The sequence below is a fragment of the Vicugna pacos genome, chromosome 13 (assembly GCF_048564905.1).
Source record: "Vicugna pacos chromosome 13, VicPac4, whole genome shotgun sequence".
In the NCBI taxonomy this organism is placed as follows: domain Eukaryota; kingdom Metazoa; phylum Chordata; class Mammalia; order Artiodactyla; family Camelidae; genus Vicugna; species Vicugna pacos.
Window position 1 is genome coordinate 18,369,478 of NC_132999.1, and position 23,065 is coordinate 18,392,542.

General features: G+C 37.5%; 1 protein-coding gene across 2 annotated transcripts in view; it reads right to left on the minus strand.

Annotated features, from left to right (window-relative positions):
• Nucleotides 1-23,065, minus strand: part of PDE4B (phosphodiesterase 4B) — a 461,796-nt gene that overhangs the window by 381,437 nt on the left and 57,294 nt on the right. The window lies entirely within an intron of this gene.

The window sequence follows — 23,065 nt, forward strand, 5'->3', positions numbered from 1 at the left end:
CCATCCTGACTTTGCCCTGGGAGACTGGTCCTCAGGGACTGAGTCTATGGGCTCACCAGCCCCCTGGCTCCTGGGAAGTGCAGCAGGAGATTGGAGGGTGAAAGGAAAGAGAGGTCCCTCTCTGCTGGCCAGGGTGTAATAGTGGCTAAAGCCCTCTACTAGGTCACATCTCCGGTAGACACCCCTCTGGTGAGGTGAAAGGCTTCCCAGGGTTCCATTAACTACTGTCTCCACTTGGCGCTCCAGGCATAAGGCTGGTAGCAGCTTTCCACTGGTGCTAGCCTCATGGTGCTTCATCATCCCTTTGTGCTTATCCTCAACCCTGCCCACACCTTCTGTAAACAGCACCTCTATTAAATAAGTTCTCTTTCACTCCCTTTTGGGGTGCAATCTGTTTCCTGATGGGACCCCGACTGATAACAGATTTACTCCAAAAACTTTACAAAGCCAGAGGGTAATTTTAAAATATCCCCCTTCAGTACCTAGTGCAGTGACCAACACATAGCAGGGTCTCAATAAATAACTGTTAGAGAATGAAAAAGTAAAATCTAGTTGGAGTTTTAGAATGGTTTTAAGGCTTTTAGAAGAGGTCAGCAGGTATTATCTCAAATTGCTTTTGTGAGGCAGAAATAGACTTATGTCATCATTCATGGGTGGCAACGGTGATGCTGTTTGGGAATTCAGAGAAATATTATAACATGTTTATAGTACATTGTTATATTATTGTATTATACTATTGTTATATAATAGTAAACAATATAAGTTAACATTATATTATGTATTATAATAATATAATGTGTATAAAATAGAAGAATAGGGATTATACATGCCATGTTATTGCTGATGGCTAGTGTCAGTTGTCTCTCATTCACGCTAACATGGATGGAGAATTTATCTTGTGCCAGTTTAAACACTTTACATACATGATTTCCATTATGTCTAATTAGAGCAGCCAGCCAAACGAGGTGGGCTGACAAGCGAGGAGAAATCAAGTCTCAGAACAGTAATGGAATATGCCTAAAATCACACACTCTGCTGGTTCAGACTAGACACTGGCTCTAAAGCCAAGTCGCTTAATTCTATGCAGCTGATTGGGTCTTATTCACATCTTTTCAAGATAGAAATGAATGAAGTGATTTTTATTTCTTCTTCTGATGTTGGAATACAAGTTAAGTTGATCAATTTTCTGGAATCACGCGTCCTAATCATGGAAGAACAAAAGGGACTAATTTTTAAAAAGATAATGAAGTTTTTAAATGCCTCAAATTTAAGGCAAATGTAAATGAACGAAGAGGTGAGACTCTTTTAATTTGAGATTATTCTTCCATTAGCAAAATTTGCTTCTCAATATATAGAATACCATGTGCTTCATTCAAATAAAATGTTTCTAAGAATTTCTAAGGTGATGAGTAAATATGATGACTATAAATTCCATTTCTGGCATATTTGAACAGTTTTCCTGTGGTTTTATACTTCATCAATTAAAAGATGCTTTTAAACTTACATTCATCTTTCACAATGTTCTGTTATACTCTAAGACTACAGTATTCTTCACGGAGAGTTAAAAACTACAATGAGGGAAAGGACCCTGCTGCTATAGCTTTAGCGTGAATTTCCCTTTGGATGGGTTTCAGTTATCCTTGAATGACAGAAATTTCAATGAATAATGATAATCATTCTAAAATCCTACATTATGGATACAAACTATGAAGAAATGTAAAAAATAAGGAAAATATTTTGAATTTTTAAGAAAGTTAACTTTTCTCAGTTTCAAGATTGCCCTTTATTCTAAGATGATATTCAAAAATTTTTCATTCTGTTTTTTGTGTAATTGATTTATTGAACATTCTGAACTCAAATATGGTGCAGATATGTACATGTTTTAATTTTTCTCCAAAAACTGCTTCCCAACTGCAATGTCAAATCGATTTCCTCTTCCTTAATAACAGTTCAGATTGAATCCGTAAGTCATAACTGCCTTAAATCATATCTCCTTCCCTTTTCTCAGCTCAGTGGCCAGCTCTGTGGGGCCATTTGGTGGCCAGTATATAGGACTTGGAATGGAAAGAAGGAATGATCTACTCTTTTATTCCTTCTCCCTCCTTTCTTTTTCAGACTCAAGCTGTTTCCACATCACAGAAGAGTGGAAGAGAAGAAAGAAAGGAAAGAAGAAAGAAAAGAAAGAAAGAAAGAAAGAAAGAAAGAAAGAAAGAAAGAAAGAAAGAAAGAAAGAAAGAAAGAAAGAAAGAAAGAAAGAAAGAAAGAAAGGAAGGAAGGAAGGAAGGAAGGAAGGAAGGAAGGAAGGAAGAGAGAAAGAGAGAAAGAGAGAAAGAAGGAAGGAAGGAAGGAAGGAAGGAAGGAAGGAAGGAAGGAAGGAAGGAAGGAAGAAAAAGGAAGGAAGGAAGGAAGAAAGACAGACTGACAGACCTCACATAACTGGGTTTTTAATTGCAATCCTCTGAGTGCCACAGCTTCTCTGACAAAAAGAGACTGTCTACTGATGCACTTTCCAAGGCAGGTGTCCAAATGCTGGCTCTCTTCTTAGGGGTAAGCAGGAGCTTTCCCACTGGAAAAAAATAACTTTTCTCATCTCCTCAGCTCCCATCCCCATTGGTACACACTGAAGCTCTCGTTGGTAGGGTTCCCTTGAACAAGTCTAGTCTTTTGATTGAAGTAATGATAAGATGGCTCAAGCCTCAGTGCATTTATTCAGAACAAGCTCAAGCATCCTTGTTATACCAAGAGGAGAAGGTAAGCTGCTTTGCTGCCATCTCTCCTCTCTGTCCTGCCATCTCGTTCCATTTCTCTTTCTCCCTTGTTCAAAAGGACATAAAGAACAGATCAGAAAGTCTTGGACATAGTGATCAATGGAGATATGAGGTATCAGCGTGTTTCAGACCCAAGCCAATCATTCTAAACTCTGCCCTGTGACGCTGGGGCTGAGATGCTGCCAACCACATTTCACAGATTCTCTTCCCAGCTGGCTTCCTTTAGGTGTTAAAAACAGGAATCATGAGTCAGAAAGTGGAAAAAGGGAAGGGACTCTCTTCCTTTTCTTGGGAGCAGAGACAACAGTGGCACTCCCTCTTGGCAGACCCAGAACCAGCCACACAATGCCCCCATCCGATGCCTGCTCACTAGCGTCAGAGCTACCCCTTGGTGGTTCCAGCTCCTGCGGTGGTGACCCCTCCTCTGCACTGCTAGAGCCTCATTATACCACCTTCCCTTTCTCCTTCAGCACTAGGCATGGTCACTGCTTCATTAACCTTTGGGTGATCAGCTGGCCCAGTTTCACTTTCATTATTCATACTTATATAATCAATTTCTTGTATTAAATCCCTTTTGTTTTCCTAAGGGATACAGGAGCTAACCCTCTTTTTCTTGAAGGCACCCCCAATCTCTAGAACCAGCTCTTCATCTTCAGGACACCAATAATTCCCTTCTCCAACACCTCTTCACATTCCACCCCCAACCTCCTCTCCAGAGTCACTTTCCATGGGGATTGGGAGGTGGCTGGAGTGATGACTGGTGCCAGAACCCATATGGCTCCCTCTCAGAGGGAGCTGCCTGAGCACTTCTGTATACAGCTCTCCTTAGAGAATATGGGATATTTGCATGGCTCTTAGTCCCCTGTCTGAGGTTACGGTCCCCATTTCCTTTTTAACAGAAGTCTTGCTCATTCTTTCAGATGTGAAAATGTCCCTTTTTGAGATAATGATCATGTAATGCGGCATGATCATTTCTTTCTTTTGCTTCTTATTGCTCTCAACTGAGAAAATTAGACACTGGCAACTCTATGTTAGTCCTCTAATTTTTTGGAAATTTGCCTGATTCATAAAGTACAAATGTCTAAGAACGTCTTCACTAGACCTGTGGACCTTAACTTTTAAAAACAAATAGCACAGAGTCTAGTTCAAGAAAATAAAGGTTTTCTGGTTTGGGCTAAGCTCTAACGTAATATGAATTGGAGGAAGAGATGCTGGACCAAGAGGAGTCTGACGTGCTATCCCCATTCACAGCCCCACAACCCTCTAGCACAGCTATCAACCTAGCCCTGGGCTTTGGGTGCCCTCAATATTAAAGGGGTTGGATTATATATAATTATTCAGAAACTTTATGAATCTGGTGAAATTCTAGGAAACTAACAGAAGTAAACCCAAACCATAGAAACCAACACTTTAGACTCAACAAATGGATAAACATGTTCAGAAGTCAATACCGAACATATAAAGCTCCTCCCTGGAGTCTGTATCTACTGGTCTCATCACACTTTCAGGAACTCAGGGTCACTGCACCCAATTAGAGCTGATTTGGGACTCGACTGGTGGGAAGATAAACAGGAGAGACAAATGTGTTTCCTCCTAAAAACTGTTGTAGTGGGATGTAAATATGGAGAGCAAACAAACTTGAGAAAAGAGATATATGTAATATACAAAGACATACTCTGTGTGAAATTTTTTAACACTGTAAGCACCTAACATTTAGATTTAGACATTTCTGGAGAGAAAATCAGTTTGTTTAATTAGGCAATAAGCATCAAGGACTTTTGAGATGAAAACTGAGAAATATTAAGAATTAATATGACCTTAAACCATTAGCTTAGCCTGAGAGAATTATAAGTAACAAAGAGATAACAGCTTTCGTTTAAAGTCATCAGACTGCAAAGTCGCTACACTAAATTGTGCTCTGAGTAAAACGTGTCTCCTGAACAACCACTTAAAACCAATGTGTACTATAAAATGTGTTCTTTGTAACTTACTAGAATACAAACAAAATCAATACATATGTTGACATTGAGGAAAAAAGAATTCATAGCATACAACTTGTTTGGGTGAACGTAAATTCCTAATAATAACAGAACAGAGAGAAAGTGACAAACATGCCCACGTTTCTACTTGTATAAATACTGCTTTATTGGGTTTATTAGTGAGTTTCTTTCCAATAAAAATTGTCTAAATGGAAAAGTCTTAAGGAGTTGAATTATTTTTCCTACTCTAAATAAAGTAACTCCTACACGATTAATTTTTTATAGTTTAAAATGTCATAAGGCAGTATATACATTGCTTTGCTTTTCAGCCATCTTTGGTTCCATCTTAAATATGAGGGAAAGAACAAAGCCCTATATTCAAATCAATGAACAATGTGATACTGCAAAGCTCCCTCAATATCCGAGGGCTTCCATGTCTGAGTTATCAATGTACTAAAGCAAGGATATGATCAGGGAAGACTTAGAAAGGATTAAGAAACTTTTACTATCTCCTAAAATGAACCACAGAAGGTCTACAAACAAATATAAAGGGCCAGTATGGATGAAGGATATTCAATTTACTCAAGTATTTGTGGGGTACCTGCTCATGCTCAAATTTAGGCACTCTAATTCTATCTTCAGAGCTATTTAGTAGTTTTCATAAACCTATTACAGATCTTCTAGGATCCCAATTAATGTTGCCAACTTTCAGTGAGGGTATAAAATTAAATTGCATCCATGATCCAAAATTCCCACTTCCATCCATCATGTATATTGACATACTTCTTTTCCTTCAGTTTCCCAACAGCAGCAACAAAAACTATGAAGACCCTGCTGTGTGACAGACTTGCTAGATGCTGTGGGTACTACAGGAAGAATATGACATAATCCTCGACCTTAAAATGCCCACCATCTAGTCTTCAGAGGGATGAGTCAGTGACTATTCACTCTACAATACGTATGCATCCCTGGCACATGTCGGGCTCACAGAGCAGTGTGACAAGTGCTTTGACAGGAATACACAGTGGGTTCATTAGGCAAGCAAACGAGAGAAGACCACCTCTATGGACAAAAATTAGCGAGGAAAGCTTCATAGAGGAGCTTCCAGCTCTTTTACAGGTACTGTAACTAAGGAAAAAAGAAAGAAGCCCTTCTGCTTCCCCTCTGTGTATTCTCCAGAATGATCTTCTTAAAATGCAAAATTGCTTGTATTACCTCCCTGCTTTACATTCTTCATGGTTACTTGCTACATTTAGGATAATCCAAAACCCTTAATATGACAAACCAGTGCCTACAGATCAGATCCTAGCTTGCCTCTTCAGCCTCAACTTCCTAAGTTGGCTTCTACTCCCTCCCCTGCCTTATTCCACATCACTGTCCTTTCAACTCATTTATCTTTCGCCAAACTGCATTTAGGATTTCCCCGACATGTCTTCCTTGCCTCAGGACATTTCCTACACTGTAATAATCTCTCAATTTTGCCTGGCTAACTCATTCTTCAGCCCTCAGCCGACGGGTCATTTCCTCAGAAAAGCCTTCACTGACTTTTCCTACGTGTCACAAGCTCTGATCACATCATTACTTTCTTCTTACTCACAATATTCACCATAGTTCTATATTTGTCTGTAAGGATGCATAGCTTCGAACTTCTCAGATGCTCATAGTGAAGACTGCTAGTCACCTTATTTCCCTGGGCCAAGCAATAAATATTTACTGGAAAGTGTCTGAATGAATAAAATAGACATGTTCTATGCCTCTCCCTGGATGCACTAAAAGTGTGATATTCCAAAGGCAGCAGATAGGAGGGGGCAAGAGACAGAACCAGGATGCCTGGTAAACTGCAAATACCAGCTCGCAAGTAACCAAGGCTGACTGGATATACATCCTTACTCTTGTGATGGGGATACAAATAGCTTTGCAGTGGGCGCTATGCTATCATCCCTAAATACACTACTTCATGTAATTCTCACAACTATTTCTGTCCCCATTTCACAGGTGAGAATTTTGAAGCACAGAAAGAGGAAATGATTCATCCAAGCACATTCATCTAGGGAAGGACAGCTGGAACTCACACCCAGGCACCATGCCTGCAGAGCTCGCACAGTTAGCCACTATCCTCCGTTGCCTCTTGGAAGCAGCAAACCATTATTTATCAGAGAATAGGCAGCAAATGAGGATGGGTTAAGGCCAACAGACAGAGAATAATGGGTCATAAAAGTGGGATTTCAGAACAAAAAAGGAACCAGATTTTTTTTTAATAATGAAACAAAAAAAAAGAGATAAGATTCTGTTGTTCACAGAACATACGGAGCCTATGAAAAGCTAACTCTTTTATGTAATCTCATACAAATTTATCTCAAATAAAAAAACTTGGACTACGTGTAACAGCTGTAGAGCTAAAACAACTAAAATGACATAATAATTTGCCTCTGCTTTCTCTTATGCTTAAGCAAGAATTCACAAGTGTTTTCTTCTTCTAAATTAGGTCTTTGCTTTAATATCTAAAATAATTTTAAGGTAATACAGAAGGCTCGATGTCTAGGCTTTTTAAAATTGTCCATCAGTAAAATGCTTTTCAAACATGTTTCATGGGACATTTGGGAGACAGGTAAGATTTTGGTGAAAGTTTTCTTATTAAGCTCAAAGACCCCAAACACACAATTCAAATTTTTTCCTTTCTTGGGAAGAAGACTGAAATAACAGAGTTCATTATAATCTTAAGCCAGCAAGCACACACAATTCTGTGTGTTCTTTTCTCAGAAATATAAATACCACATCATTACAGACTTCCTATAAGGTAGATTCCAAAAATGTGAGCAATCTTCGCAGGACCTCAAATGAATTAATGGCATGACATTTACTGGTTTAACTGAATTAATTGTATATTTACTCTGCCAATGATTACTGACTGTTTAGAAGCAAACACCTAATTTGGGGCCAAACAGTCTGTCTCAGCCCTCCTAAAAGGCTGGGGGTCCAGATCGATATGAAAAAAGAGGAAATCTCTCAACAGCAGAAGGCTGAAACTAATATGGCAATACCAGAATGCTGTGTAACGTTGTTTTGATAGAGCAGAAAGGAGCATATGGAAATATTTTTACTGGTCTTTAAGTATCTTCCTATTCAAAACCTATAATTTCCTTGCTTATTTTTAAAGCTGCAAAATTAGACCTCACCCTAAGGTTGGACTCTCTCCTGAACTGGACTAGTGCCTAACACTTTGATATACAAGAAAACAGACTGAGTAGGTATTAGAAGATAAAGATGATGGCAGCCGCAGAATCTTAATTTTTACCTATTTTATATCCTGGGGCTCTATGGAAGATTTTATTTTACAAAATGTTCTGCCAGTTAGAAAAGCTTGAAAACCACTACCGTACTATCTACAATAGCCCCCGTTAGTTCCTTAGAGCTGTGTTTGTCAAAGTTTATTTACTGAAGTGTCATCTTTGTAACACTTGCTATATGGGATTCCCTCATTTATAGATGAAACATGGAGCCCTACGGAAGCTGACTTGGCATTCATCTAACGATAACTAGGACTGAACTTACAGAAACCTGGATTTGGTCTACATTTTGTTCCACTACAGTACTTGTATTCGCTACTTCTAAATTAAAGGGGTTTGTTTGTTTTGTTTTGTTTTGTTTTGTTTTGTTTTAGCAAAAGTTTATTTATACATTAAAGGGCATGCTAAAACACATACACACACACACAAAGACTTCAGCATAAAGCAATTCATTTATGAATTCATATATGCACGTCCTCAGGTACTCATTTGTTCATTCATCTATCTGACAGCCACTCACTGAGCACTGCTCAGAGGGCCACAGACTGTAAGCGTCCTGAGAAAACACAGATGAGAAGCCATGATCTCTGTCTTCAAGGACCGTACAGTCTAAGCAGAGTGGCAGAGTGGGAATGAAAGCTGATGCACCAGTTATGTTACAGAAGGTTATGCAAGACTGCCTAGGAGGACCACGAAAGGATTCACAGCGAAGATAGATCTCAACCATGCTCTGGTAGGATGAGTAAAATTTCTTCAGGAAGGCGAAGGAGAATAGTCAATTCCCAAACAAAACAAGACGTCCTCTCACTGACCTTTAGTTGCCAATAGCTCAATAAGTGACTATGGAATCTTTAGTAAGTCATTTGAGCCTTCTAGCCTTGTGCTTCTATTGGTGAAAAATAATGATTTGCTGTATATATTTCTGACATGGCTGCAATCATGTATGATCAGGATTAAACACGGTTAAAATGTTGCATGCTTTTAGGTTGACAGAAGCAGTAGTAACTCCTGGTTGTAGTGATAGGCATTTGCAGACTCTCCGATACAAACCACATTCAATGCAGGCCAGTTGTTGAATAAAGGAAAGCTCTCTGAAACTGGATTCAGAAAATTCTAGGTTGAGATTCCAGCTCTGTCACATACTAAATGTGGGATTTTAGCAACTTGCTTGACCTCTCTGAGACTGTGTTCTTCTTTATAAAACCAGACACAATGCCTCCTATCTCACACAGTTAATGTGAGGATTAAATGAAATAGTGAGTCTGTCTAGCAGGGTCTGGTTTGTAGTCGGTCCTCATTAAGTGGCTGGCTGAATCACAAGCCCATCAAAACATTTCAGTTAAGTCTTAGCTCTTGACACCTCACCAACAAGATGCCCTCTTTCAACTCTTTTCCTTTCAAAAAACACAACTGAAATAACACGACCTTATATAACTGCTTCAGAGCTATTTATGCCTGAATTTTCTTATTACCAAAAGAACGTAACAATTGCCTCATGGGGGACAGACTGTCTCCAGGGATCTGAGCAGAGGGTCAAGATGAATCTGACAAGGTAAATACTACAATCATTACAAAAGGGCAAAGCATAAGATGAAGAAATAATATAGTGTCTGAAATGGCATTAAACCCAAGTCCTTCAAACTACAGTCCATTCATGGATGTTTACGAGAAATGTTTACCAGAAAGTACTTGACAGGCGCTGCTACCAACAGAAGACACCCAGTTTGCCGGCCGAAGAGCTCACAGTCTAAGACACTGCAATACTGAATGGGTGATAAGAAGCATTATTCATTCCGGAGGGAAGAAGCACATGAAAGGGATTGATTAGCATGAATAAGAGGACTACGGACTTACACTAGAGCATGGTTTTGAGAGACAAATGGATTTCACCAGCAAGAGCAAAAGAGTTGGAAGAACAATCCAGTTGGAAGAAATATCACAGAGACATTCAACAGTATGGTATGTATGGTGAATTCATATCCAGTGTGTATGGCTCTGAGAAATAGGATGTAAAGGATGAAAAGCAATGGAAAACACAATTGGAAAGATGTGTAACAGACAGAGCATGTTAACCCTTCAATCTAATGCTATATGGCAGGGACTTTGTGCCATACATAATGGAGGAGGGAAAGGTTTTTAAAGAATGTAAACAAGGGATTAAAATGTTCAGCTCTGCACTCCAGGAGATGCATTCTTATGGCAAGAAGAAAGTAATCTGAAGGTAGACTTCTGAAAGAAGGATATTAAGAAGACTGAAAACAGAGAGGCAACAGTGACAGAAACTAAGGAGCTTTAAGGAGGAGGCACAGTAAGTAGATACGGTCAGGGAGCAGACAGAAAGGTCAAGCAAGGACTGAGAAGCGATTACTGAACAGAGAAATTAGGTGGTCATTAACCAGCTTTGAAAATTAGAGGCTTCAGAAAGTGATAGGGCTAGAAGCTTGATTTGAGTGGCTACAGGACAAAATTAATATCTTTGGAGGCCCTGAGCACTGAAAAGATTAAAATGTCTCCACATGTGGGATTCAAAATAAAAACTACACTGCAGAGCCAATTTAGACTAGCTGAGAAGAAAACAGTCTAAAATAAATCAGGCACACACTCAACCCTACGACAAAAGGAGAACTTCTTTTATTCCTGGAACAAAGTCTTGACCTCACCCTAATACAAACCTCCAACAAACAACTGGCCAGGAAAAACTCATTTCACGCAAAGATGAATGAGAATCAAAACAGAAAGAACACGAGATCTAGGCAAGCAAATGAACCAATGAACAAATGAATGAGGAGGTGAGTGAATAAAAGAACAAAGAGGTGAACAAATCGAAGATTAAGAACACCACTAGAAAAACACTACTATGAGACCAGATAAAAACTGTAATCAAGCACATTACTATTAAATTGTATGTGTATGTGGGGAGAGAGAGAGAGATAACTTCTATAAAATAAGATCACATAGAAGAGATGCAACCATTCAGAGACTTGTCTAATATATGGTAAAAGACATTCAATAAATAGCTGTCAAATGAATGACTTGTGAAACAGCAAGAGAAGATAAAACATGAATACATGAATTGGCAGAGCTGAGTGAAGAAGTGAAGCACATAGTAAAATCAGCATAAAAATAGAGGCCAAGTTGGAAGCAGCAAAAGGGCGAGTTGGCCATTAGGGAACAGACTTAGAGAAAGCAGGCTAAACTGGAAATGATCGAAGACTTTAAAGAGATTAAAGAAATAATGAAATATAGAAAACAAGCAACACGTAGTTAGTACCTCTGGAAAAAGAACCAAAAAATAAAAGGGCACTAATAAGAAGCAAGTATCTAAAGGTATAATTTAAGACAATTTTCTAGAAATGAAAGAACATTGTAGAAGAATGGAAAGATACAGTGCGGTCCAGGAAAAAGTGACCAATAACAATCACATATTAAGCTAACAGATTCAAAAATTTAAAAAGAACCTAGTAAAAAAATTTAGATTCTGGTAAAAAAAAATTAGGCTACTAATAAAATTTCTAACAATAAAAATTTCTATCTCTATATCATATATGCAATCATACAGTCTGTTCTCTTGTGTCTAGTTTCTTCTGTTCAGTTTAAAGTCACTGAGTTCCATCTGGAAGCAAAGATGATAATAGATTTTGCCTTGGAGGGTGGGAGGGAACAAATTCATCAAGCTTTAAAGTACAGAAATTCCCCCAAGTCATTATAATATTTACAGTTCCAGCAATTCTAAATTGCTCACACAGTTCTTCCTTGACTTATGTTGGGGTTATGTGCTGATAAACCCACTGTAAGTTGAAAATATCCTAAGTCAAAAATGTGTTTAATACATCTAACCTACTGAACATTAGAGTTTAGCCTAGCTTACTTTAAACTTGCTCGGAACATTTACATTAGCCTACAGTTGGGCAAAATCACCTAATACAAAGTCTACTGTATAGTAGAGTGTAATTTATTACTCGTGTAATTTATTGAATACTGTACTGAAACTGAAAAAAAGAATGGTTGTCTGAGTACAAAATGGTTCTAAGTGTACTGGCTGTTCACTTTCATAATCATGTGGCTGACTGGGAGGTGCAGCTCACTGTCACCACCCAGCAATACGAGAATGTCCTAGTGCACAGAGCTAGATCAAAATTATATATCTGAAGTAAGGTTTTGACTGAATGCACCATTGTAAAGTTTAAAAATTGTTACCAAATCTTCATAAGTTGGGAATCATTTGTATTCTCAATGGTACAAGTAGAATTTAATTTCTTTTCCTTGAAGTATAGTTGACATACAATATTATACAAATTTGAAGTGTACAACATAGTGATTCACAATATTTAAAGGTTATATTCTACTTATAGCTATTACAAAATATTGGCTATATTCCCCATGTTGTACTACATATTTTTGTAGCTTATTTATTTTATACATAGTCGTTTGTATCTCTTAGTCCCCATCCCCTACAATGCCCCTCCTTCCTTCCCTCTTCCCACTGGTGACCACTAGCTTGTTCTCTACTTCTATGGGTCTGCATCTTCTTTGTTATATTCATCAGACCGTTGTACTTTTTAGATTCGACATATAAGTGATATCATACAGTATTTGTATTTCTCTGTCTGACTTACTTCACTTAACATATTGCCCTCTTAGTCCATCCACATGTTGCAAATGGCAAAATTTCATTCTTTTTATGGACTATGGTATTCCATTGTGTGTATATACCACAGCTTCTTTATCCATTCATCTGTTGTTGGACATTTAGGTTGCTTCCATATCTTGGGTATTGTAAATAATACTGCTATGAAAACTGGGGTGCATGTATACTCCTAAATTAGTGTTTTCATTTTTTCAAATACCCAGGAGTGGAATTGCTGGGTCACATGGTAGTTTTATTTTAAGTTTAGTTTTTGTTTTTGTTTTTTTTTCTGAGAAACTTTCATACTGTTTTCCATAGTGGCTGCACCAATTTACATTCCCATCAACAATGTATGAGAGCTCTTTTTTCTCCACATCCTTGCCAACATTTATTATATATGGTCTTTTTGATGATATCCATGAGATTTTTTTTATAATTTATGGATTAGTTGTTTAAACTGAAGAAAGTTGAACTTTAAAACTATTGAAATTGTCAAATTAATATCTACTTAAACTTGGCATGATTCAGCTGGGGTGTGTTTTACCTTTGGCAGGATTATGAACCCAATGAAGGTTCTAAAACAGGAAGGAATATGCACTACATTTATTGTTCATAGCAATAGTTATTGTGTTTCCATGAGGATGTCTACTGAACACAATGACCCCAAATCAAAGGAAACTTCTAAGCAAAGGAACAGTGTAGACCATAATGTTAATGCAATGTGTCTGTTTTAGGGTGCCTCCACTAAAGCAGCAGCCACACAATGGGCGGCTTGCCAGAGTGCACTAGGAAGACTGTCCCTGTCTCTCCTCTGGCCAATTCTCAGTCAGATGCTGCGTTATCTGGCACCTCATTAAAAGGACAAATATTTTTAGCAGCAGCATGTGCATTCCTTGGCTTCAATTCTAAACATATTTGATATTATGGAGCATTTTTTTAAATTTATGATTTCATTTTATTTTATATTTTTAGGAATTAGTTATGAGTTACCCATAATGTAAATATTAGGTGTGAAAAGCAGGGTATTAATAATAGAGTTTCCATAATGTTTTATAGTTTACAAGGCACTTTCACACAGGAGTCTCATCTAATTCACTTAATCCCATAAAGTAGATATATAATGACTAGTCCCATTTTACAGATGGGCAAATAAGGCTCAAAAAGGATAAATAGTTTGCCCAAGGTCTGATAACTAGTAATGTGACACTAAAGTTAAGGACTCAAATTTAGACCTCAATTCCAAGTTCAGTGTTCTTTCCACTCTTATGCTTAAATTGAAATTAGTTCTTTTATATTTTAAAGGCATTTTGATCTTCAATGTTCCCTATTAAAATTCAAATACTCCTATAGCCTGATGCATTATTAGATTACTTTTCTTGTCATTTTTGAAAAACATTACATGTATGCATGTATATACCATATCAGCATATATAAAACAGTAAAAATCTTATTCATCATTCTTCTATGACCTTTAATATATACATGGTTTCCCAAATAGTTCCCATTAACAAGAAAATACAACTTAAAATCCTTTGTTTAACCTAGTCTGACATTATGAACCCTTCACTATGTCACTCTTCAACATTAATAGTGGTTATTGATACATAGCATCCCATTGTCTCTTCACCATAATTTTCTTAAGCATTTGCATATTATTGGACATTAAGATTATGTCCAGGTTTCTGGTGTCAAGAAATAAAAATTCCTATACTTCCAGGAAAAGACTGATTATTCAGTTGCCAGAGTAATAAGTAGTTACCCAGTAGGGGGTTAAACCTATTTATGGTCAGTGACAACTCACCTCAGTAGCCTCAAAAACCAAGTTTCTGTAAGTCGGCTGATCAATTAATAGAAATAAAAGCAAAAATAAATAAATGGGCCATAATTAAACTTACAAGCTTTTGCACAACAAAGGAAACCATAAGCAAAACAAAAGGACAACCTACGGAATGGGAGAAAATATTGGAAAACAATGCAACTGACAAGGGCTTAATTTCCAGAATATATAAACAGCTCATACAACTTAATAAGAAAAAACAAACAACCCAATCCAAAAAAGGGCAGAAGACCTAAACAAGCAATTCTCCAGTGAAGACATACAAATGGCCAATAGGCACATGAAAACATGCTCAATATCACTAATTATCAGAGAAATGCAAATCAAAACTACAATGAAGTATCACCTCACACCAGTCAGAATGGCCATCATTCAAAAGTCCACTAATGATAAATGCTGATGAGGGCGTGGAGAAAAGGGAACCCTCCTACACTGCTGGTAGAATGTACTTTGGTGTAGTCATTATGGAAAACAGTATGGAGATTCCTCAAAAAACCAAAAATAGACTTACCATATGATCCAGCAATCCCATTCCAGGGTATATATCCAGAAGGAATTCTACTTTGAAAAGATACATGCACCCCAATGTTCATAGCAGCGCCATTTACAAAAGCCAAGACATGGAAACAATCTAAATGTCCATCGACAGATGACTGGATAAAGAAGTTGTGGTATACTTATAAATGCAATTACTACTCAGTCATAAAAAAGGAATTACATAATGCCATTTGCAGCAACTTGGATGACCTGGAGATTGTCATTCTAAGTGAAGTAAGCCAGAAAGAGAAAGAAAAATACCATATGATATCACTCATATGCAGAATCAAAAAAAATATAAAGACACAAATGAACTTATTTATAAAACAGAAACAGACTCACAGACATAGAAAACAAACTTATGGTTACTTGGGGGAAGGGAATGAAAAAGGATATATTGGGAGTTCAAGATTTGCAGATACTAACTATTGTATATAAAATAGACATACAACCAGTTTCTTCTGTATACACAGGGAACTAAATTCAATATCTTGCAGTAACCTATAATGAAAATGAATATACATATGTGAATGTATGACTGAGGCATCATGCTGTAGACGAGATACTAACACAACATTGTAAACCGACTATACCTCAATTAAAAAAAAAGTCAGCCAATCAATGACACCTCATGATTCTGAAAGCCAGTGACCACACTTTTGAAAGTCAGACAATCAGCAACAGACACACACTGATAACCATGTTTCTACAACTAACAGTCAACCAATCACTATGCAGTTCTGTGCTGTTTTAGGCTCCCAAACACCTAAACTCCATGCTTCCCAAAATTTTACAAAATCAGATTCATGCTTTGTTCAGGACTGTACCTAAAATATAAGGCTGTCCTGTACTTATAATAGTAAGAAATTCAATATTTCATTTCAGATATTGAGTTGGGATTTCTTCTTTCAACAAAGATGATAATTTATGCATACAGATTTGTTCTTTCTTTTAGCTGTTTAAGAATAAATTCTCAGGAAAATGACTATTAGGTCAAATAGCATAATGACATACAATGTTATGCATTTTTCTCAAGAGTTATTTTGATCAACAATGCTGTCAGTATTGTATAAATATATCTGTGCCCTAACAACCCCAACAATACTGGATGCTATTATAGGTTTAAATATTTACTGACTTAGTAGGCATAAATTGGAAGTTTAAGGTAGTTTTAATACTACATAGTTTCAGATAATTTTTCAAGGGCACAGATTGACATGAGAGAATGAGAAGACGATAAAGGATCCTGGGGAAATGAGCTGGGAAGCTACAGAAACAAAATTATGCCCATTTGTGGGTCCAGCTGGTCACTGCAGGCAAGAGAAGACAATCACTCTTTACAAGAATTAGCCAGCACGCATGCTTTTAAGAATGAGTATTATAAATCGGGCTCTCTGTGAAGCAGATGCTGAGTCTGAGATCAGCGCTCCAGATAATTATTAGGGAGCACCCTCAGGATCCATGTTTATGAAAACGAGGACAAGGAAGCAGATCTGGCAGGGGCAGAAGCCGACCTCCAGTGCCGTCCTAACAAGGGTCTCACATAATCCTACGGCAGACCCATCCTAGGTCCAAACATACACCCTACATTGGTGAGTCATCGGATGGAGGCTGCTCCAGGAAGGAGACTGAATCTTGGTGACGGCAACTGCCTGAGGGCAGTTCCTTAGAGAACTGAGAGCCATTCATTGGTCCTGATGGAGGGGTCTGTATGGTGCAGTACAGCATCCATTAATTTAAGAGCATGTGGTAAAGGGACACTTTACAGAGGTACAGACAGGGTTAAGGAAACTGACAAGGAATGGTGAAGCAGCCAAAGACTAGTAATAGTGGGGAGTGGTTATCACCCCGAGGCCTGGAGGGACAGGGAAGGGTGCAAGAGCTGGAGTCGTTGAGAACGAGGGGTGATGTGAAGCAGCGAAAGGAACACAGCCTCTGCCAAAACTATGGTCTGGGAGGGAGGAAGAGGGGTAGCAGACACCTCAGCTCTCTTCATCTTCCCCTCCTCTTCTACTGCTTCTCATGGGCCAAAATCAATAGGAATCCAAAGGACGGGAGTCCCAATAATGGAGTCCTAGAGGTCAGCCTCCTAGAACACAGAGAAGAGCAGAGAATGCATTTGGCGGAGCAAACAGAGAAAGGCCAGCATAGGCCAGGAAATATTTTGCTACTCAGAAGATTCACATTGTACTGATGGTCATGACTCAGTCCGGACCTGCTTCAGTTTTCTGTAAATGCTTAGTCCTCGCTAGTCCAAAGTCAGTAGAGGTGTTCTCATTGGCTGATGTCACTGGAGACTCATTCTGTCCAGATGTCCAGGTATTAAAGGGAAACTGGAGCAGTGTGGCTGGAGCTATTGTCCAGGTTATTTCTTTCCTGGTCAGATCTCAAACCTGGCCATCGAAGGTACAAAGAGTAAAGAATCAGACACATCAGCATCAGCTTCTCCTGTCTTGTAGTGATCATGATGCATCTGAATATTTGGGGAAGCGTCATATACTAATGCTTTGGGGAAAGCAAGCCAACTGTACTTTTTCCTTCTGTCGTTCTATTTCAGAGTCTTTATGCACGGCAAGGAAGGGAGATACTCAGACAAGAACAGTACTAAATTTCTGCTGATCTATGCAAGCAATGAGAAGAGAAAGATGGATGCAACTAATCTTCAATAATCTAAGGAGTAAATAGTCCCAAGCCTGGTTAGGAATCAATGCTCTTTAAAATGCATAACTGACCTTGAGCTAAAGTGCCACTGACATTTCTCTTTCCAGTTCCTCCCTATCCCCGTACTCCAAGGTTTAGCCACCGTACCTGATAAACAACTCCCTTTAAATCTTTCGATGCTTTTATTCATGCTTTTCCTGTACTGGAATGCCTACATAATTGAGTTCTGGCCAATCTCCTATTCCTTTTAAAACCCAGCTCAGATCACGTTCTTTCTCTGCAGCTTTCACATTTTTGCTTCCTCTGGTCTGAATTAAACTTTTCTCATCTGTTTTCCTATGACACTCTTTATACATATTTACTTTATATTATTTATGTTTTGCACATGTTTATTTGGGAACTTGTCTCTTCCCCCCGCAGTTGTTTATTTTATATATCTTTGAATCACATTCATAACATTTGTTAAACGAATGACCAAGTAATATTCGTAAGAAACCTTGGAAATGTCAGGGAAATTAAACAGCATACACCTGTGCCTTCCTCACAGTCACCATGTGTTACTGTTGGACATGTTTGTCCTGGGACCCACCCTTCACCCTTCCCCGGTTTGGCGTGTATTTCAGAAGTACTGGATTTTGATTACTGCATTTCTCAGGAAACCCTGACAGATGGCTTATGGCTGGGTTCAGCCAGTAGGAACACTGATGGGAGACTGGAAGGCAAGAAGAAGAGAGAAACCAGTGTGTCAGTTTTCTGTCTCAGCTTCTTCATTTCTAAAATGAGAATAATAATAGTTATCTCACAGAGGATACATGAAGATAAGGGTGTAAAGAGTTCAAGTCATACCTGGCTTATAACGACCCCTCCACAAATTAGTTTTTCTCATTATTTAAGTATTTTCTAAAAAACTTCATAATGACTATAATTTTTGAAAACTTCTCTAACTGCATTAATCTGAAAATGTTACACAGAAACATACTTTCAGGTTATCATTCCCAACCATGAAGATATTTCAAATTGTATGAATAGAGACAACAGTAATTAATAATTCTATATATCTACAATGTGTGATAAATTATAAACATGTGTTAATCAACAGCTTTAAGACTATATGTTTTGGGAACCCTGACCACCAATCATTTAAATAATTTATTGATGAGGACGCTAATAAAAAAGATTAAACAGTAAACAAAATATGTATCAATTTTCTTTTTCTAATTTAATAAATCTCAATCTAACAACAAAATTGTACACACATATGTATATATATGTATATGTAATATATATGTAACTGTTGAAATTTGTTTTGATCATTTGGTAAAATACTATCTTTCCACTGTGTTCTACGACATTCATAAGATGCTTTACAATCCTAGACAACTTTTTATTTTTTTTATTTTTTTTTTTACATTTTTATTGATTCATAATCATTTTACAGTGTTGTGTCAAATTCCAGTGTTCAGCCCAATTTTTCAGTCATACATGGACATATACACACTCATTGTCACATTTTTTTCTCTGTGAGTTATCATAACATTTTGTGTATATTTCCCTGTGCTATATAGTGTAATCTTGTTTATCTGTTCTACAATTTTGAAATCCCAGTCTATCCCTTCCCACCCTCTACCCTGCCCCCCCCCCCCGGTAACCACAAGTCTGTATTCTCTGTCCATGAGTCTATTTCTGTCCTGTATTTATGCTTTGTTTTTGTTTGTTTGTTTGTTTTTGTTTTTTAGATTCCACATATGAGCGATCTCATATGGTATTTTTCTTTCTCTTTCTGGCTTACTTCACTTAGAATGACATTCTCTAGGAGCATCCATGTTGCTGCTAGACAACTTTTTAGAGACCATGTTTTAGTTAACTAAATTTTTTAAGGACTGACAGCATTAATTTATATAAAGAAATGTTCGTGATTAAAAAAATTTATACTGTGTACGTACTGATTAACAGTGGGGAAATCTAGAAAAAAAACCGTAATAAAACAAGTAGTAAGTGATTCAGGTTAAAGATGGAGGTGCAGAATATCTAATAAAGCTTTTTATCTACATTGTTCTTTAAATACTAAGATATTTAACCCACCACCCCCCACTCTCCACCTTATATCAATTTTTTTAAGGAACGGGGATCTTATATCAATTTTTGAACTACTTTGACTGCACATGAAAATAAATGAACTGCAATAGGATGAAGGTCAGAATATAATATAAAGAAAAATGAAAGAAAAATTACAGGGAATACCCTAGAGTAAACTATGGAGAAGAGAAATAATCAGAATTTGGCAAAAATCTCTAGCTCCATTTATGAAGTATCACGTCAAGCCCCAGCCCATATATGCAGAACTCAATGCTTCTATAAAATGTAAGTCCTAGACACTGATCTGGTAAAAAATATTATTTTGATAACAAAAGATAATTGTTCATTTTCATATATTCAATTAAAAGAGTTCTTCTATATTAAATTCCTAATTAACTCCCAAAATATTTTTAAATGTCTTTTAAAAGAACAACTTAGGAAAGTTTTACAATGACAATTATACTAATTGCTTCATACAACATAGTTAATTTTAGAAGATGAATGCTTTAAACTGATCATTAAAAAAACTAGTTTCTTCCTCTTACCTCACACCTTATAATCCATACATCACACGCTACCATATTTATCTTCATTAATTTTTTGTAGATCACTCGAATGCTTAAAAGCCCCTTATCTTACACTTCCTGGGTTCTCTCTGGTTGCTCCTGGCCCCCTCCCCCATCCCCACACAGCCACACACAACTTCAAAGCCAAGCAGAATTCCTTGTCTTCCTTGCCAGAGTGAAAAGGATTTCCCTCTCTGTACTGTCAGTGTATTTCACTGCACCAGCCACCCAGAGCCCAGCGTCTTCTCCATGGAATTGTTATTTCCCATCTCCCCTTCTGGACCGTGAGCTCTGGAAGAGCACAGGCTTTCTATCATAGCACCAGTACTTGGTGCAGTGCCTGGCACATAGTAGGACCTCAATAAATATTTTCAAATGAATGACAGTTTAGAGATGAAGATGTGTATCCAGATGCCAGCTTTGCAGATGACTGGACAAATTTAATTTCAAAAGACCTCAAGTTGTCTTATCTCTAAAGTGGGAAAAATAATAACATCTGTATTTCTTCCTCACAGAGACGTTGTCAAAATTACAGGAGATGATCTATGTGAAAGAATTTTCTTTACTTGGAATGTGCTACACAAATGCTTCTATTATACTCTTCTATATCCCTCCACAATGCTTAATATACAGTACTTTGCACATATTGCTTTGCATGCAGTAAGTATTCAACGAAGCACACTGAAGATGGAGAGAAATTCCACAGCACACTACCAGCCTGTCCTCCTTTGAAAACTGTGATGGCTAAATAACTGCTCTTGCCTCTTCTTCTCTAGACATTAAGCAAACTGACGTTTACTTTGCAAACTATTCACTGAGTGCTGAGAATTACAAGGCTGCTATGGTTTCACAAACTGTTAGTAATTCTTTGATCTAAGTAAGAAGTAAGGTACAGCTAAACCACCACTACTCTTTCTTTACTTCCCATCCTCACAGCGAACCCAGCATCAGCTGAAACACTGACTTACTGAGAGGTATCTGCTCATGTCTGCCTTTTAAGAACTGTATGTTATTCAAAGCAAGACTCTATCTCTTGACTGCGTTTCATTATTCATCATTAATTATTAACAAGTATTCAATAAACTGTATGTGCTATTTCATTACTCATAAATATAACCATTCATTATTTCATTACTCATAGACATAACTATTTTTCTGAAAATGATTTCAGACAAAGTCCTAAATAATTTGGCGTGTAGGCGGCAATTAAAAAAAAACTTACATTTTCTTGAAATATGGCTAAATCTGGCACTTATAAATTTGAAAAAACAAGCACAAGTTTGATAAGCAAAAAGAAAGAAATTAGACAATAACTTACACAGTACATACATAGAGTTTTCCCATAAAATATCATGAAACCAAAACAATAACTATTAAGAAAACAATTTTTAACTTCATCTATTCTTTTTTTAAAGCATATTTGCATCTTATTCTTAGTACAATACTCACGTTTTCAAAAAAATCATATCCACAAAAAAAAAAATACTCTCCATATGGTATTGTATTCAGAAAAGAAAAGCCATATTCAGCGTTTAGGCAAAAATGATTAATATATTAAGCAGACCTCTAGAGATAGGATTTCAGATGTTACGTTTCTTGGCAAGCATAATTACAAGGGTTTTCCTTGATTTTTATATGGAACAGTCACATGATCAGCCAGGCTGACAGGCACAAGAAGAGAGGCAGTGGGGAGGGAGCCCACTGAGTGTCTGGTCAGCTGACAGAAGGCTGAGTAACCACTGGTGCCTGAGTATCAACCCTCCAGCCAAACTAGTTAGAAATAAAAATGAAGTACAAATCCTAATGAGCTATGAGCCCCGCGTTATACCAACTGCTTTACATCAATACTAACAATCAGCCTGTGAAGTATCCTTTTTATTCTCATATTACAAAAAAAACCAAAGCTTTGAGAATTTAAATAACCTGACCTGGGGGCCAAAGTGAGTAAAAGGATATGTTTAAAACCAGAATTTTTATGTTTAACCACCATCCTGTACATTAGTTAGCAGTGAAACTAACAGACTGGTTCGGATTAGAGCAAAGAAACGTGTTTCACCAGAGGATGAATCATGAATGGGAACATTTTATATCTTAATTCTCACCTGCAAGCCCTGCCTGGTTCAGGCAGGTCCAGGACCAAGCCTGCCTTTAATTTGGAAGATTTAAAGCATACTCAAAAGAGACCAAATTACCCTGCCATTTAAAGGGTTCTGACTGCAGGTCTCACCCTAAGAGCTAAGCTTCTATCTTGTGCTTGGCAGCAAATCTATACCCTGAACCCCAGTTCTGACAACTGAGTCCCTGTTACTGCTTCCCCTGTTCCTCGTCTAAATATTCTGCCCTGGATCTCAATGTTGAACACATTCCTGGACATCAGGCTTAAAGCATGGTCCTTCCTCTAACGGTGTCATCTCTAATTTAATAGGTTCAACTCTCTTGATCCAGATACTCTTTTTTCTTACCTATCTGGATTTTAGACCGTTAAACATTATTTATACCTGAACCCACCCTAGGTCGCAACATATCTACCACTCTGCTCTGTGATAATCTTTCACGGCTCTCAAGTAAACAGGGACAGGCTTAGCTATACCCACTGGTGACAATAAGATACTCGCCTTATGGTTGGTAATTTACATCAATGGTCTGATCTACATGGGAAAATGAAAATGTAGTCCCTCTCTTCTCACTAAAAACTTTAGTTACTAGTGATTTGAAAAATAAATTCCT